General features: G+C 44.7%; 1 long non-coding RNA gene across 1 annotated transcript; it reads left to right on the top strand.

Moving 5' to 3' along the window:
• The first annotated feature begins 694 nt into the window (after positions 1-694).
• LOC142008932 (uncharacterized) lies at positions 695-13,254 on the top strand. The gene is made up of 3 exons (XR_012644276.1): positions 695-758; positions 12,913-13,035; positions 13,140-13,254. It is a non-coding gene; the product is annotated as an uncharacterized LOC142008932 (long non-coding RNA).
• The last annotated feature ends 10,902 nt before the right edge of the window (positions 13,255-24,156 follow it).

The raw sequence follows: 24,156 nt of genomic DNA, 5'->3' as shown, positions 1-24,156 counted from the left end.
TTTATTTAGCTCAGGATAAGGAGAATACGAACTTACCACCTGCAGGAGTGGCCAGAGGATAAAATATTCTCAAGAAAAAAAGCTTTTTCTTCTCTTTTTGATCAAAGGATGGAGAAGCCTAGTGGTGGATCATTTCTCCCAGAGCCCATTTCCAGCAGAGAGGGAAATTTGGCTGAAGTAAGCCTAGTCACAGAAAGCAAGAAGGAGAGGACAGCACTACAGGGTTTAGTCACTTATAGCAGCACACTTCAAAGAAACAAATGATGGGGAAGAGGCCAAGTACACTACAGCCTACCTTATGCCACTCCACTCCACCAATACTGATACCACATCCAATAATGAAAATAATAAGCACATTATCGAAATAGCTGTGCCAAAGTGGACAGCACTGAAATAGTTAAAAGCTTTGATATATAAATGTTCACACTTAGCTGTCAGAGTGAGCACTCCATTGAGATGAACTGGACAAGTGGCAACTCCTTTGCTGTTTCTCCTGTCTCTATGTAAACTCCGTAAGAGAGCACTACAGCTGACCAGGCTTTGAGCATTACCTTCACAGCCAGAAGAACTGGAGTTTTGCATATCTTGAAGGAAAATTTAAATTCTGAAGAAATTTACATGGGAGGAAATGGATTTAAAGCTTTGCTGGAGGAGGCTAGAAATGCTTTCTTAGCCTCAGCATAGAACCAATATTGTTAAGTGAAAATTGCTGTAAAGTTAAATACTACTCTTTTCCGTCAGAGAAATACCATTTACAGGTAAGTGAAACTGTTCTCCAAAGGAGAGAGAAGGTCATTTTCATGGTGAGTTAGACAAGTTTGAAGGACGATTTGACATGCTTTTGGATTTTCAGTTTTTACTGTACCTACATGTTTGTCCACTTTCATGCCAAGAAAATTTCCTTACAAGACTATCGCATTAAGAAACATGTTTGGAAAGGTGGTAGCAGCCCTGTGACAGAATACAGCACAGCAGGAAGCATTCAGGGTTTGAAGCAATTCAAGGAAATCTTGGCTTCGTGCCAATGAGAATACTGTAATGTCACTGAGATAAATTCCTGGGCTCTTGCCCAGAGGGACAGTCATTCTCCATTATGCATTTGGATCCAAATTTCTGAAGTAGCAACAGATTTTGGTTGCCTCTATTTCTGAGTCATTTTGGTTTGGTGCTGAGCATCAGGAATTCCAACTGAACTTAATATGAAACGTACTTCTGAAAATCAGGACCAAAGAAGTCACAAGGTGAGTACTGCAAAATGGAGACTCTCCAAATAATAGCCAGTTTTGAAAATGCACCTGTCAGAGTTTTAACAGCCAAGTTTCACTGCCCATATTTATTGTCCCTTCACCTGGTAACAGCACAATTGTCCCTCATTCAAAAGCTTAAATCATAGCTCTGTTTTGTAGTTCACCTTAATGGGATACTTATTGTCCTCAAATTATGCTAGAGCTTGGGGCTGCTTCTCCACATCCCACCTACTGTCAGAGGTGGCATGATAATGAAGCAATTCAAAGCAGGCTAATAAGATGTTAACATGCATATTCAGTGATCCATTAGCATAATGGCATCTGTGCAAATTTCAAAGTGCAGACTTCGAATTGCAGATTGACAGTATAGATGGGGGGCAACTTCGAAGTAAGCCCCCACTTCAACATTCCCTTACTCCCACAGACTAGATCGGAGTAAAGGAATGTCAAAGTGGGGGGCTTATTTCAATGCTGCCCCCATCTACACTGTCAATCTGCAATTTGAAGTCTGCACCTTGAAATTTGCATGGCGGCCATTATGCTAATGAGGTGCGGAATATGCACATTAGTGCCTCATTAGCCTTGCTTCAAGTTACCTCATTACCATGCCACCTCCGACGGTAGAAGCAGCTTGGGACTGTCCATGGTATGGTTTTAGCACATTTCCGAGACTGGTGCACCTCTCTCCCACATAGCGCAAGCCACAGCTATTCTTGAGGGTCAAGGAGAATGGCCCAGAATGCCATTGAACTATAGCCATCCTCAGCTAAAGAGAGCCCCCTTAGGACTTTAGTCAGCAGGGAGTACTCTACATTACTCATTTGTACAATTGCTTGGGAAATGTATCCTCCCTCCCATAAAAAAATTATTTTTCGGTCAGGAACCAAAAACCTAAAGTTTTCAGTTTTTAGATGAAAATTCTCAGATTATGACCAAAAATTGTTAATTTTTTGAAAATCTGATGGAAAGCTCAGCAATTTCCATGGAATGCGGATACTTTTCAGACAAGATTTCACTGCATCAAAAAGCCAATTTTCCAACTAAAAACAGTTTTGTCTCAAACTTTTTGACTAGCCCCAGTTCTGAGGCTGCTCGGAATTATCCCAGGGAAACCTCAAAGATCAGCCTGAGGATATCAAAGCTCTTCAAAGGCTTATTTCCTTACTTTTTATTTATAGGTAAATATTAATGTTAGCCCTCTTCCCTAGTGAGCGACTCTGTGCCTACATATTTCTGCAGGAAGACAAGAATTGTTCACCACTCAAAGGTTTTGATGTATGGCAACCATTTAAAAATATCTGTGGAATCAGGGTCAAATAAGCTTGTCCCTGGCATTTTGTGATAAGGAGAATGAGGGAACTGGTGAGGGAAAGAGAAGGGCTTCAGGACCAGATTGTATTTACAAGAACACACCTATTCTACCTAGCCATTCAGCAAGCCAAGCTGTGTTGCTAAAGCACTCACTTTGGCTGATGCTGGTTTACAAATCACAATAGTATAGAATGCAAGTGTAATGATGTTATCCTTGTGAACTGCATTTGCTAAGCCAAAGGTAGCGATGCCAAAGCCTAGTGAAAGAGGAGGCTGAGGACAGGTGTTCCTATTTGGCGGTGAGAGTGCTGTCTACGAGTCCTACAGGCCGTTTGACCCCTTCCCTCTTCACTGTTTGAAGACAGAGCTGATTAGACTCAACAGAGTCATTTGTTTCGTAAAGTGACCACTGGAGCTGAAATCACTGATGACCAGGGCTAAGTGCTAAGCCTTGGATTTCCTGTGGGACAACACTTTCAGTGAAAGAGACTGACTTGTCTGCAGTAGCAAGGAGGTTTCCCCACTAACTGCTGACATCCCTGAGAGGTGAGTGGTGGTGTCTCAGGAAGCTGCAGTAGAGAGATGGATGGTAGCCGGGACAGCCACAGCATATTCCAATCAACGACAGCCAAAGGTGTTGGCAGTTGAGGTTCTGAGGGTGCAGCTGCATCTTCTGGTTTGAAGTGATTTCCCTTTTATATGGGTTTACAGTTTGGTTCAATGGCTCGCAGCACCCCACCCTGTACAAATTCTTCCAGCCCCTCTGATGGCAGCAGAGATAATGATGGCAGAGTGAACAGCAGTGGTGAATGAATGATAGTGCAGCAACTGATAGCACAGAGGTGCAGTGATTGGTGGCACCCAGGGCTCACCTTAGGGAAAATAGTTCCCTGGGTGAACTTGTAGTTTGGTGCCATGGGCCCTGTGGGCATGGTCCCCTACCCTGTTGCCCTTAGCACACAGGGGTGTGCCGTCCATTGCCCTGGAGGCTCCCCAGGTTTCCTCCCTTTGCCCCAACCCTTGCACTGTGCCCCCTCTGCTCTTAGCTCCTGCTCTCCCCTACTGTCCCACAAAACATGGCCCTGTGCCCCCTTTGCCCTCCAACCCCTGTCCTGTGACCCCTCCTGCACCCCCATTCCCTGTGCCTTCTAATCTCTGCACTCTTCTTTCACCCTGAACCCTTCCCTGCACCCACATGGGGAAGCTCACCCTGCTGCATGGAATGGTTGGCAATGCTGCTCATTCCCCTTCCCTGGAAAGATGCTCTTCCCCAGCCCCTAGGGGGTCTCTGAGGGAGGGTGCAAGGAGCAACATCCCTGCATCTAGGTGACTTTCCCCTCCTGGGCTGCGTAAGGGGAGGGCAGGAGAGCACAGTCCAGGTGGGGAAAGTGATTGGATGCAGGGAGCCTTGGCATTGCTCCTCACTCCCCTGTTATAGCCCTCAAGGGGTATGCAGAGGAGTGTTGTAGTGGGTGGAGAAGTATCTGTTCACTACTGCTTGCTCTCTATGTTCCTCAATTGCGAGAAAACAGGAAGAAATCTGGTCTCACACACATACTCCCACACAGCACTGCCCTGCCAGCCAGGAGCCATTTCCAACAGTACCCTGATAGTGTGCACCTCTGCACTGTCATACAGGGTGCCCAGCTAAGGTTGGCTCTGCTGGCACCATGGCAGCAGGCAGCAAATGCAGAGCGACCAGTGATGCAGCTGTGGCAGAGTCTTTGCTCAACCCTTTCTCCCAATGCCGGGGAGGGAATGGAACTCCTGAGAGCACACCACTGAACTCTGCATCTTTGCTGATCCAGGACTGTAAATGGGGTGTGGTGGAGGGAGAAGGGAGCAGTGTGTCAAAGGAACATTTGTTTGTCAAACTTGCACACTATGAGATGAGAATCTTAGGTAACAAAAACTACCCAACGTCTTTGGGGGGCCTGTGTGTTTTGCTCATGATCCTATGCTCTTGAATCATGGTTGTGTTTCTTTCCAAATGAATACCCAGTTCCTTTCTCTTTGCTATTAAAAGTTTTCTCTGCTAGACACAGACTCAGGGCCTGCAAGAGGGGAAGAATTCCCTTTTAGGGGTGCCAAAGGATGGCATCCAATTTTCCCAGATTACAGGGAAGGGGCTTGATCTGGTTGTGTGTTGTGTTGTTAAGAACTCCCTAGCTATTGATTCCACCCCTTATTGCTGCCAAGTCTGTCTGGCAGAGGGGTTATACAGTTTTAAAAAATGATGAAAGCTATTTTGACAGGCGTCCTTGTGAAGCTGCAAGACTTATTGAAATATAAGTATTTAGCATTTCAGATTTATATGCCAGAATAAATTGAGCACATGCCATTAACAAGATCCCCCATGCAGTGAAACTCATCTCACCACTGTGAAATGGTTAACAATATTCATTTTTGTGATTCCCTTGTGCTAAGAGATGGTCGTAAGGCTCACTGCTAAACATAATTAAAAACTGGGATATCAGTTCTGTGTAAAGGGGAGTTCAATTGAAATTGAAAGCCCATTCCTGTTACCACGTACATTAGGCAATAATCAAGGGTTCCAAATCTTAAACAACATTGATGACCAGGGAGCAAGCGGCATCTGCAAATAGGTATGGAGTTAATTGAAGGCTGCCCTGTTGTTCTAGCACCCTAATCCAAAACACACCTCCAAAATGAGTCCTTTCTTTCTTTTTTTCCTCACTCACTCTCACAGTTTTCTGGGGCTGGGAGGGAGGGGCAGGCCTGGAGCAATACAGCGTAGGAGGGAACAGAACAGTAGAACTGTCTTCTTCTGGAAAATTACACACATATATATAAAGAACTAATTAAATAAAATGGACGTTGTAAGGTTGAAGAAAAAGAACAGCTGAACAGATTCAGTGTAGAAATGGAATGGAATTTAACCACATGCCATCGTAATCAGCAATAGAGGTTTTTTCTCTCCCCTTACCCTCTGCCCTAAACAAATATCATAAATGCTGCCACAGAGTACGGGACAATTTGGGGTGGTAGCTCTAAAGTCCTCTATTCAATGTCAAGAGAATGCACGAACAGCCATGCATACTATCTGGCTGAGAAAAGGGAATTCTGAAGTAGGCTCCGTTCTTCATGGCCAAACAATTTCTTTTTTGTGCTCTGCCAGAATTCTGATTGTAAAGCTCTTTTCAATCTCACCAATCACCCATGTCTTTCAAGTTGCCTCCCCCCCATTCTATTATTCAGCTGACAAGCAGTTAGAAAAAGAGGGTTTTTCATGTAAGCAGAAGCTACAGGAAGATAAGTGACCTCAGCTATATTCATACTTTTAAAACCAGGTTCTTTAATAAAATTGTTACTGCAATTCACCCATTTTTTATCAACTGGCAAAGGGCACTTTCTTCCCTGAAATGGTACTGGAAAAAGATAAGCTAGTGAAATACCTTTGTGTAGGAACTGAGACAAAACATAACACCGGGGGGAACGGATGAATTTCAGCCAGCATAAGAGGATTGTGGAACCCTTTATGCTACATTAAAAGATTAAGAAGACACAGCTTGTGTAAGTTATCAAAAGCTGCAATATGAGATGGCATTGTGGCTAAATTTTGACACATAATTCGCACCTGGAAAGAGGAATCTAAATCCAACCTAGACGTGACGTTAATCAATCAATTCTGGGAGGACCACGTAAATTTTGCTGGGTTGGAGTTATATCTTTCATATTACAGAGATCTCTGAATTTCCTGAGGTCAAATTCTGCCCTACCCTTGATTAATAACTTATACCTGGTCTATACCACAGGTTAGGTCAACGTAAAGCAACTTTCACTGACATAAGCATCTACAGTACGACATTGTTCCTACTGATGTAAGTCTCCCGTTACACTGACCTAATAACTCCACCACTGCAAGGGTGCATCTACCCTAGCCAGCTACTTCGAAGTAGCTGGCACAATGTCAAAATAGTACGAGTCGCGTCTACATGCACTGTGTGCTATTTCGACATTGAAATCGACATTACGTGGTGAGACATCAAAATCACTATTCCTATCTGAAGATGGGAACAGCGTCCTACTTCGACGTTCAACATCGAAGGACGGCACGTGTAGACTATCCGCGTCCCGCTAAGTTGAAATAGCAGGATCCTCCATGGCGGCCATCAGCTGAGGGGTTGAGAGACGCTCCGTCCAGCCCCTACGGGGCTCTATGGTCACCGTGTGCAGCACCCCTTTGCCCAGGGCTTCTGGCCGCTGCTGCAGCTGGGGGTCCATGCTGCGTGCACGGGGTCTGCAACCGGTTGGTGACTCAGCGGCTCTCGTGCTGTGCAGGGCAAGTGTGTCTGGGAGGTGCCCTTTAAGGGAGTGGCTTGGGGCTTTGCTGGCCCCTTATTTCAACAGGGTGGCTCCTTTCAACGTTCTCCGTTGCTACTTCGATGTTGAACATCGATGGCACCAGCCCTGGAGTACATGTAGACGATACACATCGAAGTAGCCTATTTCAATGTTCTTACATCGAAATAGGCTACTTCGACGTAGTGTGCTAGTGTAGATGTAGCCCAAGAGGTGTAAAACTTAGGTCAATGCAGCTGCTCATATCACGTGTGGACTATCAGTCCTGATCAGTACTCACAGCTGGAGCAACACTGCATGGGGCTGACAGTTCATCTATGCAAACAGAATTAGGCCAAAGCTGAGTTGAAAAATTCTGCCTGGCAGGAGGATGCATTTACTATGGCATGGGGGCATTGCTGTTATAGTGTATAGCCACTGCATTACTGAATCTGACCTGTGCAAGCAAATAAAACTTTAATAATTTAAACAATTATATCGCCCATGAGAAGCAGCAGTGGCAGCAAATACTTTGTGGTTACTTGCACAATCATGATGGTTTGAGAGAGCTGTATCTGGAACAAACTGTTCTGTGTTTCAGTTACTTCTTCCTCTGTTTCTGCAGCCTTACTCACACATTATAAATGTATAAAAAACAATTTCACAACAGTACATATTTCATTTCTGTTTGCTGGCCAAGGTTTACAAAAAGATGTTACTGTGAGCAATATTGCCGGCTACTGTTAATTCTGCTACAGGCTAGTCATGTGATTGATTTATGAACAGTGAAATAGTTAGTTATTAGTCATCTGTTTTGTTTTATTAAAAATGCTGTCACAAACATTTTTACAAACTCCACAAACAGAGAAATTGCATAATATTGTGTTTCTGATCCAAAGTCCATCTCATTGAAGTCGGTGGAAATGATTTTATTGGATTCAGAAGGCTATAGATCAGGCTTTATAAATGCCATATTTAACAATGAAAAGGAATATTTTCATGTGGAAACATTTACTTGATCCAAAGTATTGGTTATTTTTGCAGGGGGAAAACAATAAAATCTTAAGAGCCTAAGAGTGTTGCCACTTGGTAAAGTAAGCTAATATTTTCATGTGGAGTTCCACAAGGATCAGTTCTCTCTCTAGTCTTTTCCAATTCCTATTTGCAGCCGCTGGGTGAACTGATCAGCCAATGCGGATGTAAGTGCCAGCAATATTCAGATACCACACACCTTTACCTATTCTCCATCACATCTGACCACGCCATTATTGATCAGTGCTTGGATAACATCAGCTCTTGGATGAAGAATTGTAGGTTGAATCTGAACCTGACAGACTTGACACTGGTGAGAAGAGTAATGAATTCCGAAGAGTTTACAGTCTCCAGAGTTACTAATACATGATAGCGACTGCTCAGGTCAGTCTGTTGTCTAGGAGTACTCTCGGATTCCTCCCTGACGATGAGCTCTTGCACTGCAGTAATCATACGTTATACTTTCTACCACCTCCACTAGATAAGGAAACTGTACGCTAGTGGTCATCAATCAGTCAGTCATGGTTGACTGATTGATCCCAGGATTCCCAGTAAATCACACTCAGCACTCCACAGGCCCCCTGCCTCTACTGGCCTTACGCCACCTGCCCATTCCCAGAAGCAGCTATCATGGCTGCATATGTGGAGGATAGAGTGAGGAGGGCAGAGTCATAGCATGCTGTTGACAGGTCAGATTCATGCAGCCTTTCTTGCTTAGGAAACTCTGCATCTCCTCAGCTACAAAGGGAACTGTGAACATATTAAATCTGCCCTGTACTCTATACATTGACTTTCCATAGAATTTCAAATCAAGTTCAAGCTCGCAGCCCTTCAAATCAAGTTCAAGCTCGCAGTCTCAAAGTGCTCCATGATGTGAGCCCAGTACACCTAACTTCCTCTAAAGCTCTGACACCTTGGTCAGTAACTGCTCCTCCAGCACAATGGAGCTCTCAACAATAAGAGCTAAGCTCATCTGTGCAGGAAACAGAATGTTCTCCAAAGATGCTTTGAGACTATGAAATGAACAACCCCAGGAGTAAAGGCCAACTTTTTGTTCCAAGTGCAAGAGAGAACTCTTTGACCTTTCCTTCTCTAAAACACTAAAAGGCTACATCTACACTAGAGAGTTTTGTCAACAGAAGGGGCCTTCTATCAACGTGACTCAGGGAGCGTCCACACGCACAAAATATTCTGTTGACAAAGTCTCTACAGAAATCTGCATTTGTTTCAACAGTGTTATTCCTTGAAAATTTGAGACTAATGCTTCTGTCAATAGAGTTCAGTCTACAGAAGTGCACTGTAGACATTTCTGTTGACAGAGAGGGCTTCCAGTTCATCGGGGAACACCGTTTTCAGAGCTTCTGGTCATCCATTCTGTCAACAGAGGGCAGGGCTATCTGGCTGCTCTCTGTTGACAGAGCAGATTGCTCTGTCGATCTGCTTTTGTGTGTAGATGCACTGTGTCGACAGAGGTTCTGTTGACAAAACTGCTTCTAGTGTAGACACAGCTAAGACATCATAGCAAGTATAGTTATATATATTTTTAAAAAGACACATAATCAAAACAGGACACTCCACTGCATTTGCTTCTCCCTCTGGGGAGAGGATGAGCAAACAAATAGGTGACAGATGTGTTGTCACATTGTTTAAGGCACTGATGGAAGGTGCTCAGATACTATGGTGAGTACTGGACTATAAAAATCTGTATAGATTTTTTAAAAAGTTCCATTTTATATCCTATCAGTTTCTAGGAAATGAAAACTAAAGAAGGCAAAGAAAGTTGAATATACAGATGAAACTGAGACATAGAAAGGATAGGAAGTGAGAGACAAGAATAAGATTAAGGCCTGGTCTACACTAAGAGATAAAGTCATATTTAAGGCTCTATGGTTGATTTTATAAACTGTCCACCTATACCCCAGTGGTCAATAAGTGGATTCTAAGTGGCTGTAAAGCCAACTTTTGTACAGCTGACTTCCCAAAGAAGTTACTCGAAAAGTTGAATTTTTAATGTTGAGCTAAAACAGTTTAGATTAACCATGGATCAAATCAATCTTATTAGCCCCCGAAACTGTCCCGCAATGCCCCTAAAGGTGTCCTTTCACATCATTGCTCCAGGTGAGCAGGAAGTAGGAAACGGGAAGCTGAACATTTAGAATTCATTTGTTCATGATCAGTGTAGTGACTGTATGTAGCTACTTTACAGAACTCCAACATGGAGCCATCAGGAGAGCCAGGGACTCATTTCATCTTGCAAGCTAGCCCCCACCCCAAAGCAGCATGTGGCAGCTTGGCTGTTGGGGTCATGATTGTATGAGAGGCTGAGAAACTTCTTTTCTGAGAATCACATTTGTACTGGGGCAGCCCCCTTCCCATACAGGTGCACTGCAGTTGGGGGGTCTACCCCTGCCCGACCACACCATATGACTAACCCCTCACCCAGTAAAAACACAAGACTACTGCCCAGTGTGGTCCATGCTTCCAGACAGCAGCATATCCTGGCTTGCACATGATAAAGGCTTCAAAAGCGGGAAAGATTTGGGTGTTGTCTGTTGTCGGGGGGAGTTTCCCTCTGCAACAAAGATTTTTGAGGTCAGATTGGCTTTCACTAGAAGGCCCTAGACCCTGGTTCCTGCACCATGCTAACGGGAGCCTCCCTTGCAACCTCCTTGCTCCCCATGGCTCAATACAATTGGGGCACTGGCCCCAGCCAATATGGAACTGTGGCATGGCCACCCTCCCCTGACTTCCCAAAGTGTGTGGCTCAGGGTAGCCACACAGTCTCCATGGTGTCCTGTTTGCTGCACAAATGCTCAGAGATAATTGTAGCCTGAACACCTTTGCCAATCTGCTTGGGTGCTGATCTGAATTCCAGGTGGCTATACAACACATCACAACACATTGGTGTTCTTTCCCTAGGGAACCAGTGAGGCTCCTGTTAGCATAGCACAGTGAGAACAGGGACAGGTACCATTGATATTCACAGGCACAATATTCCCTGAGGTGGGGACTTAGGTGCACAGCCTTACTGGATGCAGAAAATTTACAGGTGTTCTTTCCCCAGGAGACCAGTGAGGTTCTTGTTAGCATAGCACAGTCAGAACAGGGAAGGGCTCATAGATCATCATAGCCTGAGCATCTTTGCCAACCCCCTTTGTCAAAGAGGATCAGTGATTTTCAGTGTGGGGAAGGAAGACTAACCACCAGACAGCAAGACACTCTGTCTTTCCTTCTTCTCAGTGATGCAAACCAGTGGACACCAGTACCATATGGGAGTCACCACTCTTCCCAACTTCCTTCTGAAAATTGGCTGCTCAGCTTTAAAGGGAGGGGAATGAAGGCAATGCACTCTAGGAGGATGAAAGTGGGTGCTTTCATAGCACATTTGGTTAAAAGGTGCATGATTCAGATGACTCTAGAAATATCTCATTGCGGAAAGAGACTCCTGAAAAATGGCCTTTTGTTTTGAGGGCAATGCAGTGTGGGAAGATGACATCACACTCCCAAAGCCACTTGTGGGGAATTTTTTTCCCTAATGCAGCAGCAAAAAATTCCACAATACAATGGGGCTCAGGGAACTGAGGGATAGGTTCCCACAATGCCCTGCTGCAACATTTGAACTTTGGCAATTAGTGGGGACTCACTAAGTTGACCTTGTGGGCAAGTGTGAATGCTCAACTTCAACTATATGAAATCCAGTGTTACAAATTTGATATTAAATTCAAATTTATTTCGTAGTGTAGGCATACCCAGAGACACAGGAGAAGGGGAATACCTGGTCATGAGCCACTAACTAATCAGGTGTGGCCTTGCAATAAAATAGGTCCCTTCAGATCACAGAGTGGTAGCACTGGGGGTGAGGGATAGTTTAGTAATTAGCCCATAGGCTTCATAAACTTGAGGTTATGAGTTCAATCCTGCAGAAGGGCCTGGGTTAGGTGAGGGTTTAAAAAAACATTAGGGATGGTGATAGGTCCTGCTAGGGGAATAGATTTGAGGTCCCTTTCAGCTTTATGAGATACATATATCCATGTTCCCAGCAATGCCTATGTGGGGGCTTGCATTATAGCCTAGACAAGAAGAAATAGATCTTCTGTCTAATAAAATGATTTTCCCCACTATAGGAGGGTACAACAGTTTCCATTCTTAGTTTCCATTCTGAGACTAGGAGTGGATGTGGATCTTTTCAGTGTTTCAGTAAAACTCTTGTAGACATAGGTGTGAGGACAGAGGGCATATTAAGATATGAAGGTGTGAGGACATTTTCATCCATGCTGAGGATACAGCATTTAAGGAGGCAATGGGATAATGTACTGCTTCTGATATATGAATGGAGATGGTTGTTGTCATGGGACTACCATGTGGCAGAACTAAAGGATGTACTCCCTGTGCTGATTGCAAATGATTGATGAGACAACTCTGAATTCTCCATTCCAGTGAGTCTCTCTCTTATGCTGTTCTGGTAGCAAGCTCAGCTCAGTGGGAATAAAGAACTTGACCTTGTATATTTAAATACCAGGCTAGAGCTTATCATTTGAAATGATAAGCATTTTATCCTCACCTTCAGCCCTCAACTATTTACAGGATAACTTGTTACCCAAGGAAGCAGTGATTGTATTATGGAGAAGTGCCCTGACAGTAACTCCTACCAGTTACTGCAGAAAGTAATCCACATTCTCCTTTAATTCACCCCCATAAGGATGGGGGCTAATTTGAGTTAAATCAATGAAGTTACACCATTGTAAGTGGAAAGAGAATGAGTGCCTATGTTTGGAATGTGTAATGGCAGTAGATCTTAGAAATGCTGCTAAATTGGACAGATACTAAATCTGAGGTCAATGGGCTAGTAAATAAAGCTATGGACTCAGGATTCCCCATTGTAAACACTATGTTTCATAAAGTGAATTATGACCTAACAATCAGAGAGATACTGAAAGAACCAGAGTGAAAAACAGGTTGGATTTAAATCAATGACAATTGAAAAGCTTTGTGAACAATCCTCTTTTTTTTTTTTTTTTAGTCTTGACCACTGGAATTACCATTTGTTTATTTCTGCCATAATGTCCTGAAAACAAGAACTTCATTTCAGAAAAGAGAGGAAGAGCTCCACCCTGAAGCAGACAATAGCTGAATTACTTGGGAGGTGGGAGACCAGGTTCATGTCCCTACTCTGACGTAAGGAGCCTTGTTGTCTCACTGTTTAGCTGAATGCAATAATCAGTGTGCTCTTTGTCTCTCTCTTTCCAGAATTCCCTCCAGGACCTGAGACTCTCTTTCTGACAGAAGCTTTGTTGAAGATAGTGGGTGCATCTACACTTGCATTCCTCTTTTGAAAGAAGTATCTAAATGATGCAAATCAAAAATGCAAATTAGGTATAAATTTGCATATTTTGCACCTCATTTGCATACTCTAGTTTCGAAAGAGCTTCTTTCGAAAGAAGAAAGCCAGTGTAGATGCCACTCTTTCGAAAGTAAACCCATCTTCGAAAGAATCCTGCCCCGGAATGAGCTGCCCGCCCCCCTCCAATTTAGATTCCCCCCACCCCCCTCCAAGTTAGGTTCCCACCCCCTCTACATAGTTAACACGAATACTGTAGATAAATGTCTATTTTAATGCTCACCACTCCATGCTGTGCTCCTCAAGGGTATGGTGGGTGGTGCATGTGTAGGTGTGGTGCTGGAGGGGGGACAGTGGGTGGCAGATGTGCATGGGATGTGGGTGTGCATGAGGGTCAGAAGGCCTCCCTGATGCAGTGGCCATCCCGGTGGGCCTGGCAGATGGGGGCAGTGCCCAGCTGCTCATAGTCAGCACCGGCCAGAAGGCCCCCCGCTCTCCCCCGAAGACATAGGCATCCCCCTTTCCCTCCATAACATTGTGGAGGACACAACAGGCACCCACCACCTGGGGCACATTGAGGACCCCAACCTCCAGCCACGCATGGAGGCACCTCCACTGCCCGCTCCACGACATTGCACACATGGTTGAGGCACTGACTGAATGCCTCCAGGGTGGGGTCGAGGTATTCCATGTATGGCCTCATGAGCCATGGCTGCAGGGGATATGCCGCATCTGCTACCATGCAGAGCGGCATGGTGATGTCCTCTGCCACTGGGATCTCCCATTGTGGGATGAAGGTACCAGCCCCCATGTGCTGGCAGAGGCCAGAGTTCTGGAAGACCCAGGCATCGTGGGTGCAGCCAGCCCAGCCCACATAGATGTCAGTGAACCGGCCCCTCGTGTCTGCCAAGGCCTGGAGCACCACTGAATGGTAGCCCTTCCTGTTGACATACTGGCCGGAGCTGTGTGGCAGGGCATGGATGGAGAAGTGCGTGCCATCAAAAGCACTGATGCAGTTTGGAAAGCCCAGGTCCTGGAAGCTGACAACAGTGTTGTCCAGATCCTCCAGGTGGACGACCCTATGGAGCAGCATCACGTTGATGGCTCTGATGACCTGGGGTGGGGAGGGGGACATGTGCTCTAGTGCAGGTGGCAGGCTGTCCCCCCGCCGTCTTGGTCCCATTCTGCCCCCTCCCATCCAGTCCCCACCCTGTCTAGGCCTATGCCTCCCTCCCATCTAGCCCCCACCCCATCCAGCCCCTTGCAGGGGTGGGTTCCTCTTGCCCCAGCCCCCCGAATCCACCTGTGGGGGACACGTGACCCAGCCCTAACTTACCTCCATAAGTACAGCCCTGAAAGTGGCCTTCTCCACTCCAAACTGTTGTCCCACAGAGTGATAGGAGTCCGGGGTGGCCGGCTTCCAGATGGTGATCGCAACCCATTTCTCCAGGGTGCGGGCTGGCCGCATACAGGTGCCCTGGTACTGGAGTGTGGGGGTGAGCCAGTGGCAGATCTCATCGAAGGTCTGCCTCGACAGGCGGAAGTTCCACAGCCACCTTTCCTCGCCCCACTCCCCTAGCACCAGGTGCTTCCACCAGTTGGTGCTCCTGGGGTGGGTCCAGAGGGGTGCCCAGCAATGCCCCGGGTGGGGGAGCCCCACGGCCCCAGGGGAACGGCCCAGCCACCTGATGAGATCAGGTGCAGCTGCAGTGATGATGCACAGCACTGCCAGCAGGGTGTCCATAATGAGGGTGTCCTCCTGCAGGGGCTGTCCCTGTGCCTACATCGTGGGCATGGGTGGGCTCTGTCAGACTGGGAAAGTTGGGCAGCACTTGGCTCGTGTAGAGTGGAGGGTAGAGGGAGGGGTCCTTTAAAGGTGGTGGCTGGCTGCAGCCCTGGAAGGGCTTGTCAGCCATGGGACCCTGTCCGCAGCGTTTCCTGACTCCCTTCTTTTGAAAGAGAGCTTGGAGCCATGTGAATGCTCTCTTTCGAAAGACCTGCAGCAGCACTTCAAAAGAGCAGCTCAAAATGCTGATCTGACACTGGTGGGGGGTGCTCCCTTTCAATGGCCACTATGTCAACCACCGAACTTCAATTTTCGCCCTTTTGAAAGGGCGCTTACATGTAGACCCAGCTAGTATGTTTCATCCAAAAACTTGGTTTCAATGAATCAGCTTTCCCAACATCAATAAACATAGGCAAACCATGCTCAGCCAGTTCTGCTTGTGCTCCACCTCACATAGGCTGTGCCTACACCTGCATTCCTCTTTTGAAAGAGGTATGCAAAAGAGGGAAATCGAAAATGCAAATGAGGTGCAGATTTGCATATCTGACACCTCATTTGCATATTCTTATTTCAAAATAGCTTCTTTCGAAAGAAGAAAACCAGTGTAGACATGGCTTTCTCGAAAGTAACCCCCATCTTTGAAAGAATCCTTCTTCCCATAAAAAAAAAGAATGCAAGTGTAGACACAGCCATAGAGCAGTACAGCATGGAGTACAAATGTGTGCTGGGGGGCAGGCAGCATGCGGTGCTTGATGTGCATGTGCACATGTAAGTGTAGGAATGTGTGCATGCAGAGTGTGGTGCCTGTGTAGGGGTAAAAGGAGCAACATGCCAAGGCAAAATTGTTCCCACAAAACACTTGTGCTGCTCAAGAATTTTCATCTAATGGGACCTTCAGGTCAGGTGCCTCAAGACCCCATTCTCTTCTATGGGCTCCTTGGCAAGACTACTTCTGTCATGGCACACTGTGGTCTTCCCTCTGATTGAGCTATTCCTTTTTCATTCAGTTTTTACCACACCAAGGACCAATGTTTCCACTATTCTTTTCCCATCCATGTGTGGAATAAATGTTCTGAACACAGAGGTATGTGTGGGTGCCCACCACCAGTAAAAACATATGCTGACATAAGCTGTCGACACTGTGGGAGCTTCCTTAATCAGCTGGGAAGCATTTGAATCTCTCCTGCATGGCCACCCAAGTGCTCATCTTACAGGGAACACTGCCAAGAACCATATGTGCTGACAATGCAAGAAATAACAAACATTTTCCTCACCCTTGATAGTAATACTGTGTATTTTTCATGCCACCATCCTTGCTTCTTTGGGTAAGTAACACCTTGCCTGCCCAGCAAAAAGGCCAAGGAAAGACTACTGTAGAATTGGAAAATCAGAAATGTGGTAATTTAATCAAGCATCTTACTCAGGAAGCAGATTTGAACTAAGAAATCAGTCCTGGAAATGAATCTTTCTGAAAAGTGTTTGAAAGATGTTTCACAGAGGGATTGCTTGCCTATGGTCAAATTTCAGATAACTGGGTTATAGCTGAGTGTGTTTTTTATATGTGAATTCTGTACTAATGTATGTATTTATATATTTTTGTGGTAACACTCTACATTCTCCAGTGACAAAATGTTGCAGGCATATGTGGATGTAACATACAGAGAAACCAGCTGAAACTAGAGGAATGGAAAATGCTCATGCTGGACTAGAATCATTAGACAAGCCAGTGACATAGGAAGAAATAGAACAGAGAACACATGATTCCTCATCCTGTACTTTAAATAATTCACAAATTGTTATCAAGAAGTTTCTTCTGTTCTCTGTTCTGCTGCTAAATGACTTGGTTAGACAAGGCAGATGTCTTTATGACTCAGTTTCCCCATCTGTAAAAAGGTGGGAGGAATGATATTTATGTATCACAGAGGTATTGTACAACTGAGTTAATTAATTCCGGAGATCTCTGGGTGGCAGATGCTTTAGACATAAAAACGAAGAGCCAGACTGTGACTAGCTCCAGTGAAGCCACACACACACATTCTGTTCAGCCCAAACTGAACATTGTGTCAACTTTTTCAATTCACTGACTTTTTTTGGCATTTTTGTTTTTGGTTCCAGGACCACATAAATCCCCTAGATCCTGACATTACAACAAGTAATTCTAACAGTTTTCCTTATACCACAGAGTTTATAGTCTAACCAGGAAACACGAATGCAGTGAGAGACCCAGAAAAAAGTTGTGCTCTTCCACTAAACTAGTGCCATTGTAAAATCTGGTGGAAAGAAGGCACTGTAGTTTTTACCTCAATATAGTTATTTAGGATGAATCCAGGTGGGGGTAGATCAGGGTAAGAAGCATGCCCTGCCTTGTTTCCACTAGGATTTTACATTTAGAGGTTCCACCATTCATTCCTTCCTTCACTCTCTCCAGTGCATAAATAACACCTAGGGTAACTTGTTCATCTTGAATTTTGAACCCCTGTATGTGATTCCAGGAACCTTGATGGAGGGACCAAGATTCTCACTAAACAGATCCTAATTCTCCTGTATAAATAATTAACCCTCTATTGTGGCTGCTTTAAATCTCTCACATGCCCTGTGTCTACACGTGCCTCTTCCTTTCAAAAGGGGCATGTTAATGAGCGGGTTGGAAAGATGCTAATGAGGCGCTGCAATGAATATGCAGTGCCTCATTAGCATAATGGCGGCCATGGTGATTCAAAAGTGCTGCTTTTCGAATCGCGCGCCACCCATGCAGATGGGACCTTCTGAAAGTACCCCCCCAGTTTTCGAAAGCCCTTCTTCTGATCACAAGCTACATTTTCCCTTAGCCCTAAAGTAAAGCTGAAAAATAGGAAAAAAAATCAAATCATAAAAATATTGGCCAAAAATTGCGTGTGTTTTTAATCTCTTCAGAATTTCAAACTGATGTCTTTTTCCCCCAGAAAACCTAATTATGGAAACATTGCACCAGCTTTACCAGCCTATCAGAAAGCAGGAGTCACATTAAAACTCTGAACCCCTAAACAGGGCAAGTTTATGCAGCTGAATGAACAACCTGCTAGCTGGTTGAAGGTGTGGGATGATACTTCAGGAAGTAGGCTTCAATGATTAGGCATTTGAAGACATTAGAGATGAGTAGTAGTACAGCTATAATGAGGGTACATCAAGGAGAAGTGTTGAGTCTGTAGTGACGGAAGAGGAATACAGTGAAATAAATATTTAGATGATCTGTGGCTGGGGTAAGTGGCTGTAGCTCCACTGAACTGGCCTAAAATCTTTAACCCCTTTGATTATGCCCTCAGGATCTCATGGTCCTTTTCAGAACTGACCGTGTCAGAAGCCGCCCTGTTGTTCAGGGTGCAACCACAAGGAAGGGAGCTGATATAATGGAGAAGGCTCAGATTGGAGCGGGGTGGTTAAACAATAGTCAACTGTTCAAGATTGTTCAATCCCCACCTCTTTCTAGATCACTGCCAACTCAAAGCTTCTCTAGCAGTGCAGCAGCCGCTGCCAACCTAGATAGGACCTGCCCCGAGCGAGGCCAGAAAATGACACTGCTAGACTCTTGGGCTGACTCCCCTGTTGCTCACATTAGGAAAAGTTGGGTGCCACCCATGAACTCAATGGACCCAAGTTAAATTGATGTCATCAGAATCAAACCCTTGAAGTCTATCTTCCTCCTGACCTCACAAGTCTGATCCTTTCTGGGACTGTTGAACCTGTGGGCACTGCACAAAGTTTCTTGCTCTTACTGGTCCACAAACTGTAAGGGCTCAGTTCTGATGATTGCATCAAATGAGAGACAGCTATGGCCTAGGTTCACAGCTGATGTAGATGGGCATAGCTCAAGTGATTGCAGTGGAGCTATGCCAATTTATACAAGCTGAGGATCCAACCCTTACAATTTTAAACAGCCTGCTTTACAACTACATCCCATAAGCGCTTGGCAACCTCAGTGTAAACATTCCATAGAGAGGACTATTAAAATGAAAAAAAAAAATCCATTCACTCCACAGTGACACTGCTCAGCTGTGTGGCCAAGTTTTCAAATCAGTGTGATCAATTTCATGCTTGCCAAGTTCTTCACTTCAGATTCATTGCAAACCTTTTTCTTTAAAGAAAAGAAAATAATGCAGTGCCAACATGAGCTCTAAGAAAGGGAAGAAATGCAGTTGCACTTCCCCCCATAGAGTACATCCCTAGATGGCAACCTGAGAAAGGAAAGCTTTTATTAAAGCTTTCTTGATTATTTATAATCCTGCTGCATACCCTTTACTTTAAAGACACTAGTCATGCCATAACTGATTGTGGGAGTGGAGGCATCTTGCCAGCTAAGCTAATTGCCTCATTTGCCTTTTTTATGGAGGGGGGAGTTATATAAGCCCTTTGTTATTAAAACATCTCTGTTGAGTCAACTCAGTGACATTCCTTGTAACTGGGTTGAAATATTTACAGCAGAAACAAGATATCTACAGTCACAATTACACTGAAGTAGTTTAAATAGATGGGCATTATAAATAGGCTTGGCTAGGAATTGCAAAAGCCTAACTTCCATGAAAAGCAAGCTCTTTTTTTCAAGTCTGTGCTGCTAAAACCAACCTGTTAAACAGTTGTATATCATTACTGTTGCTCACATTTGTTGAGATTCAACTTCTATTATTTTACTTTCACTTTTTACCTTTGACAGTAGGAAAGAATTTTAGTACTTCTCTGTTATAAAACAGCAGCAAGCAAAGCAACTTTCAGAGCACCTTATTCTGGGTTACATGATGCCCAGTTAGCATACAGGTATCATATACTCCCTGGAAGTGTTCACCTGGGAATCAGCCGTAACAGAGAGAGCTTCTCCAGGCATCCAAATGGCCCTATACTGCCCCACCCCCTAGGGCAGGAGCACGCTAGAAATGTTGTAAGAGGAGTGAGTGTGACAAAAGCATTCCCAGGACTGTTGCAATGGCCTAGGGCAGGGTTCTGCAAGCTGTGGCTCCAGAGCTGCATGCAACTCTTTAAGGACTTCGTTGTAGCTCAGAATGCTATAATTGCAAAGTTTTTTTTTTTAAAAAAGCTTCTTGATTATTTTTGATAAACGGTGAATGTCTAAAAGCCCAAAACCAACTCATATCTAAATAGCAACTTATATGTGATCACAAAATGTTGGATAACTCCAGTGAGAGGTAAAGTGTGAGGAAATAGAATATGTAAAAAGTTTGCAAATGTCCTGCAGTAAACGTACTACCTTACAAATATTGTGTGTGCACTTATGTAACTCACACACCTAAGTGTGGTTCACTGTCCCATGGAGCAGTACCTAGACCACTTCACAGAGAAAGAATAAAGTGTCCTCGCCTACGTCTACACGTGCCCCAAACTTCGAAATGGCCATGCAAATGTCCATTTCGAAGTTTACTAATGAAGCGCTGAAATGCATATTCAGCGCTTCATTAGCATGCGGGCGGCAGCCGCGCTTTGAAATTGATACGCCTTGCTGCCGCGCGGCGCGTCCAGACGGGGCTCCTTTTCGAAAGGGCCCTGCCTACTTCGAAGTCGCCTTATATAAGGGGACTTCGAAGAAGGTGGCGTCCTTTCGAAAAGGAGCCCCGTCTGGACGCGCCGCGCGGCGGCAAGGCGCATCAATTTCGAAGCACCGCTGCCGCCCGCATGCTAATGAAGCGCTGAATATGCATTTCAGCGCTTCATTAGTAAACTTCGAAATGGACATTTGCATGGCCATTTCGAAGTTTGGGGCACATGTAGACACGGCCCTCTACAGCTTAAGCTGTGAGGCAGCTGATCTTTTGCTCAAGCTATAGAGGTGCCTGCACTAAGCTCCAGTCATCCAAGGTTTGCGTCTGCCTGTGGGCAGTTACACTACTCTAAGAATAAAAACAAAAAGCAGTCAAGTAGCACTTTAAAGACTAGCAAAATAGTTTATTAGGTGAGCTTTCGTGGGACAGACCCACTTCTTCAGACCATAGCCAGACCAGAACAGACTCAATATTCTGGTCTGGCTATGGTCTGAAGAAGTGGGTCTGTCCCACGAAAGCTCACCTAATAAACTATTTTGCTAGTCTTTAAAGTGCTACTTGACTGCTCTTTGTTTTGACAGTATATAGACTAGCACGGCTTACTCTCTGTTACGACTCCAAGAATAGGGGTTAAAAATGTGGTTTTACATTATTTATTAAGAACTGTCTCTTATTCACATGCACTGCGGCTCTTAAATTATAGAGTTTTTTAACAAATTGGAAAAAATGGCTCTTCTTGCTATTTTAGTTGCTGACCCCTGCAATATGGAGTCCTCACCTGTAGCCTTAAGTTGGAGCAGTCACACACAATGGGAATTAGACCACTGTCTGCCCCACTCCAAAATCTGAGGAGCTGCAAAGCTAATATAAAGCCAACTTGTCTATCCCCATCCATCCAAGATACATAGAACTTAGCTCAGTCACAGCTCAGAACTGGGGCACGGAACACAGACTGAGACTCAACTTTGCCTCACGGTATTGCATAATTAAATGGTCATACTGTGAAATGCAAGATGTTGTTATGTAGGGAGAACAAGAATGGGGTCAGGCGGATAATATAAATACAATAAAAGCATTTGAACTACTCAGCCGAGATGGCAATAAAAGAAATAAGGCACTAAATACAATATTGATTTTTCTAGGCACTAAGTATAATGGCAAAACAAATATCAGATTATATTTAAATGAAGTTTAAATTGTAAGCTCTGAATAGTGTTACAGCATACACACATAAAATATTTGCTTATATCAGCAACAATATTCACATCTCTTCTACAGAACTCAGAAGTGATTAGAACAAGCATAAAGTTCTCTGCCTTCAGGACAACATGTAAGACCTTATTTATTTATTTATGTTTGCAATAGCTTTCTCCAAAATTACATCCATCTTTGAGACACACAGGGTTGGATCCCCAGGGTACAAAACTGTAAAACTGTTAAAGCAGCAGACTGAAACTATCTTAAGCTGAGAGGAAGTGTCAGTATATGAGACAACAGGAATGCATTTTGACCGAGTGGCTTTGCTAGAGACAGGAAAAGTGGTTCTGTGGTTGGCGCCAGTGACATGGAATACAAAGGTTCAAATCCCTAATCAACCACAAAATTCCTGTGGTCTCATGTTTCCTGTATGTAGAAGTGGGATAATTATACTTCTCTATCTCAAAGGTTCTAGGTTGTGAGATGCGCATTATAGCTTGGAATGACAGCCTCTAGCCTTGTATTTATCATTTACCTATGGTTATGATTCATGTAAAGCGTGACGTAAGGTATCATAGGAGAGGTCATGCATGATCTGCTGATACCTGTTATTCCAGTCACATAGACATGTGATTAGAGTGTATGAAGTTATGAGATTGTGCTGATTGATTGTTGCTGAAATGCTGTAAGTTTGCTAGTGACTTGCAAAGGCGGCTGTTGACCACCCTTAACCAACTGTGTGATTTAACTATGCAAGTACCACTTAATGAGAACTGATCAGTCGCTATGACTTGTGGGATGCTTATTCACTGTGGCTCAGCAAGCCCACCAGGACATGCCTGGGTTAATGTCTGCCAAGCCCAGGGGTCCAGGGTATAAAATAAGGAACAGTTGGAGCACGAGGGGGACTTTTTCCTCTCCCACCTATACTGGAAACAACTGGGACATTGAAAAGATGAAGATCAGCTGAGGAGAGTGGGCAAGGCTTCCAGAGTGAAGTCTGTGTACAAACTGTGTAACATCCACTGGGGTAAAAACATCGCTTGATACAAATCCTGTTTAGTTTATAGAACTTTAGACTGTGTACTTCTTTTAATTTTCTTTGGTAAACTGTATCTTTTAGGCTTACCATTAATAATCACTTAAAATTATCTATTTGTAGTGAATAAACCTGTTTTATATTTTACCTACAGCCAGGTATTCTGCTTGAAGAGTTGGAAAAACCTCAGCTAAGAAATAAAGGCTGGTGCATGTCTTCTCTACTTCAGGGAGGGGCAGACCCCATCAGACTACCTTTTACCCTGATGCTAAAAGATTATCAGAATGGACAAGAGGGGAAAAGAAGATGACATCAACATCTTCACTGAAGTGTCTTGAGCTATACCTACAGTTTCTACTACCCCACCTACGATACTGCATTCAAACCTCCATCCCCCCAAAAACCATTTTTTTCCTATTTCTTTTCCATCTTTTTGTGCTTTACGGCTCATAAGGGGCCAGGTTAGCCAGACAGGCCAAATCTGTCCTTGAAACCCTTGCTGTCATTAGTTTGTCAAACTAAAGAGCAATTCCCAAAGAGCCTGATCATGATTAATAAAACAAACAACAATAACAACCACAAAAAGAGTTGATTTCCATAGGCCGGCCAGAAGGAAATAAGAACAGCCAGTGAAGTAAACCTGGGGCAGATGCAATGGGCATGCAGCTAAAATCCTCTTAGTGAACTGCTGTTTCCATCACTGAAGCTGCATTTCACTATCTTTTACTGTGGGAGTTGCCCAGGGGGACACACGCAACCCCAAGTGTCCCCATACCCTCCCCTCGCAATCTCCCATTTACTGTCTAAGGCAGCAAGAGCCTAAACAGCAACTTGTTCCACCAAGTGATGCCTGAGCCCCAAGCAAACTAATCGGATATAATTACAGTTAATCCTGTTTTTGTTTATCTATAGATAGGGGGTTAGATACTCAGATTTGGCCATACTCTGCTCACACAGCTTGACAAGGTAGAGGTGACCAGTGTGGAGATTGCAGGCGGGGGTACCAGCCATGTGCACCTGCCCTGCTCCTGCTCGTCCCAAGCCCCTCTCTCTTCTACCCCTGTTCTTCCCATGCTGCACCCATTCTCTGCCCTTCCTGTCCATGCTCCACCCATGCCCCGCCCTCTCCCCCCCGCCCACCACTTCCAGCACCTGGAAGTAATCTCCCCTGGAGCAGCCTAGGGATAGTGCAAGCTGGGGAGCTCACATGGCTCTCACACTGTGCCGCTCTGGGGGAGGCCCCTGGAGCCAGGAGAAGCAGTGTGGTGCTGAGGATGAGTGCGGGGGAAGAGGGGATGGCCACACTTGGGTGTGTGTGTGGTCCCCTGGCCACCCCCACACATTGCCTATGTGTAAAGGAGTTGGGGAGGAAGTAAAGG

Source organism: Carettochelys insculpta, chromosome 2 (assembly GCF_033958435.1).
Source record: "Carettochelys insculpta isolate YL-2023 chromosome 2, ASM3395843v1, whole genome shotgun sequence".
Lineage (NCBI taxonomy): Eukaryota > Metazoa > Chordata > Testudines > Carettochelyidae > Carettochelys > Carettochelys insculpta.
This window is presented reverse-complemented; position numbering and strand designations above follow the sequence as displayed.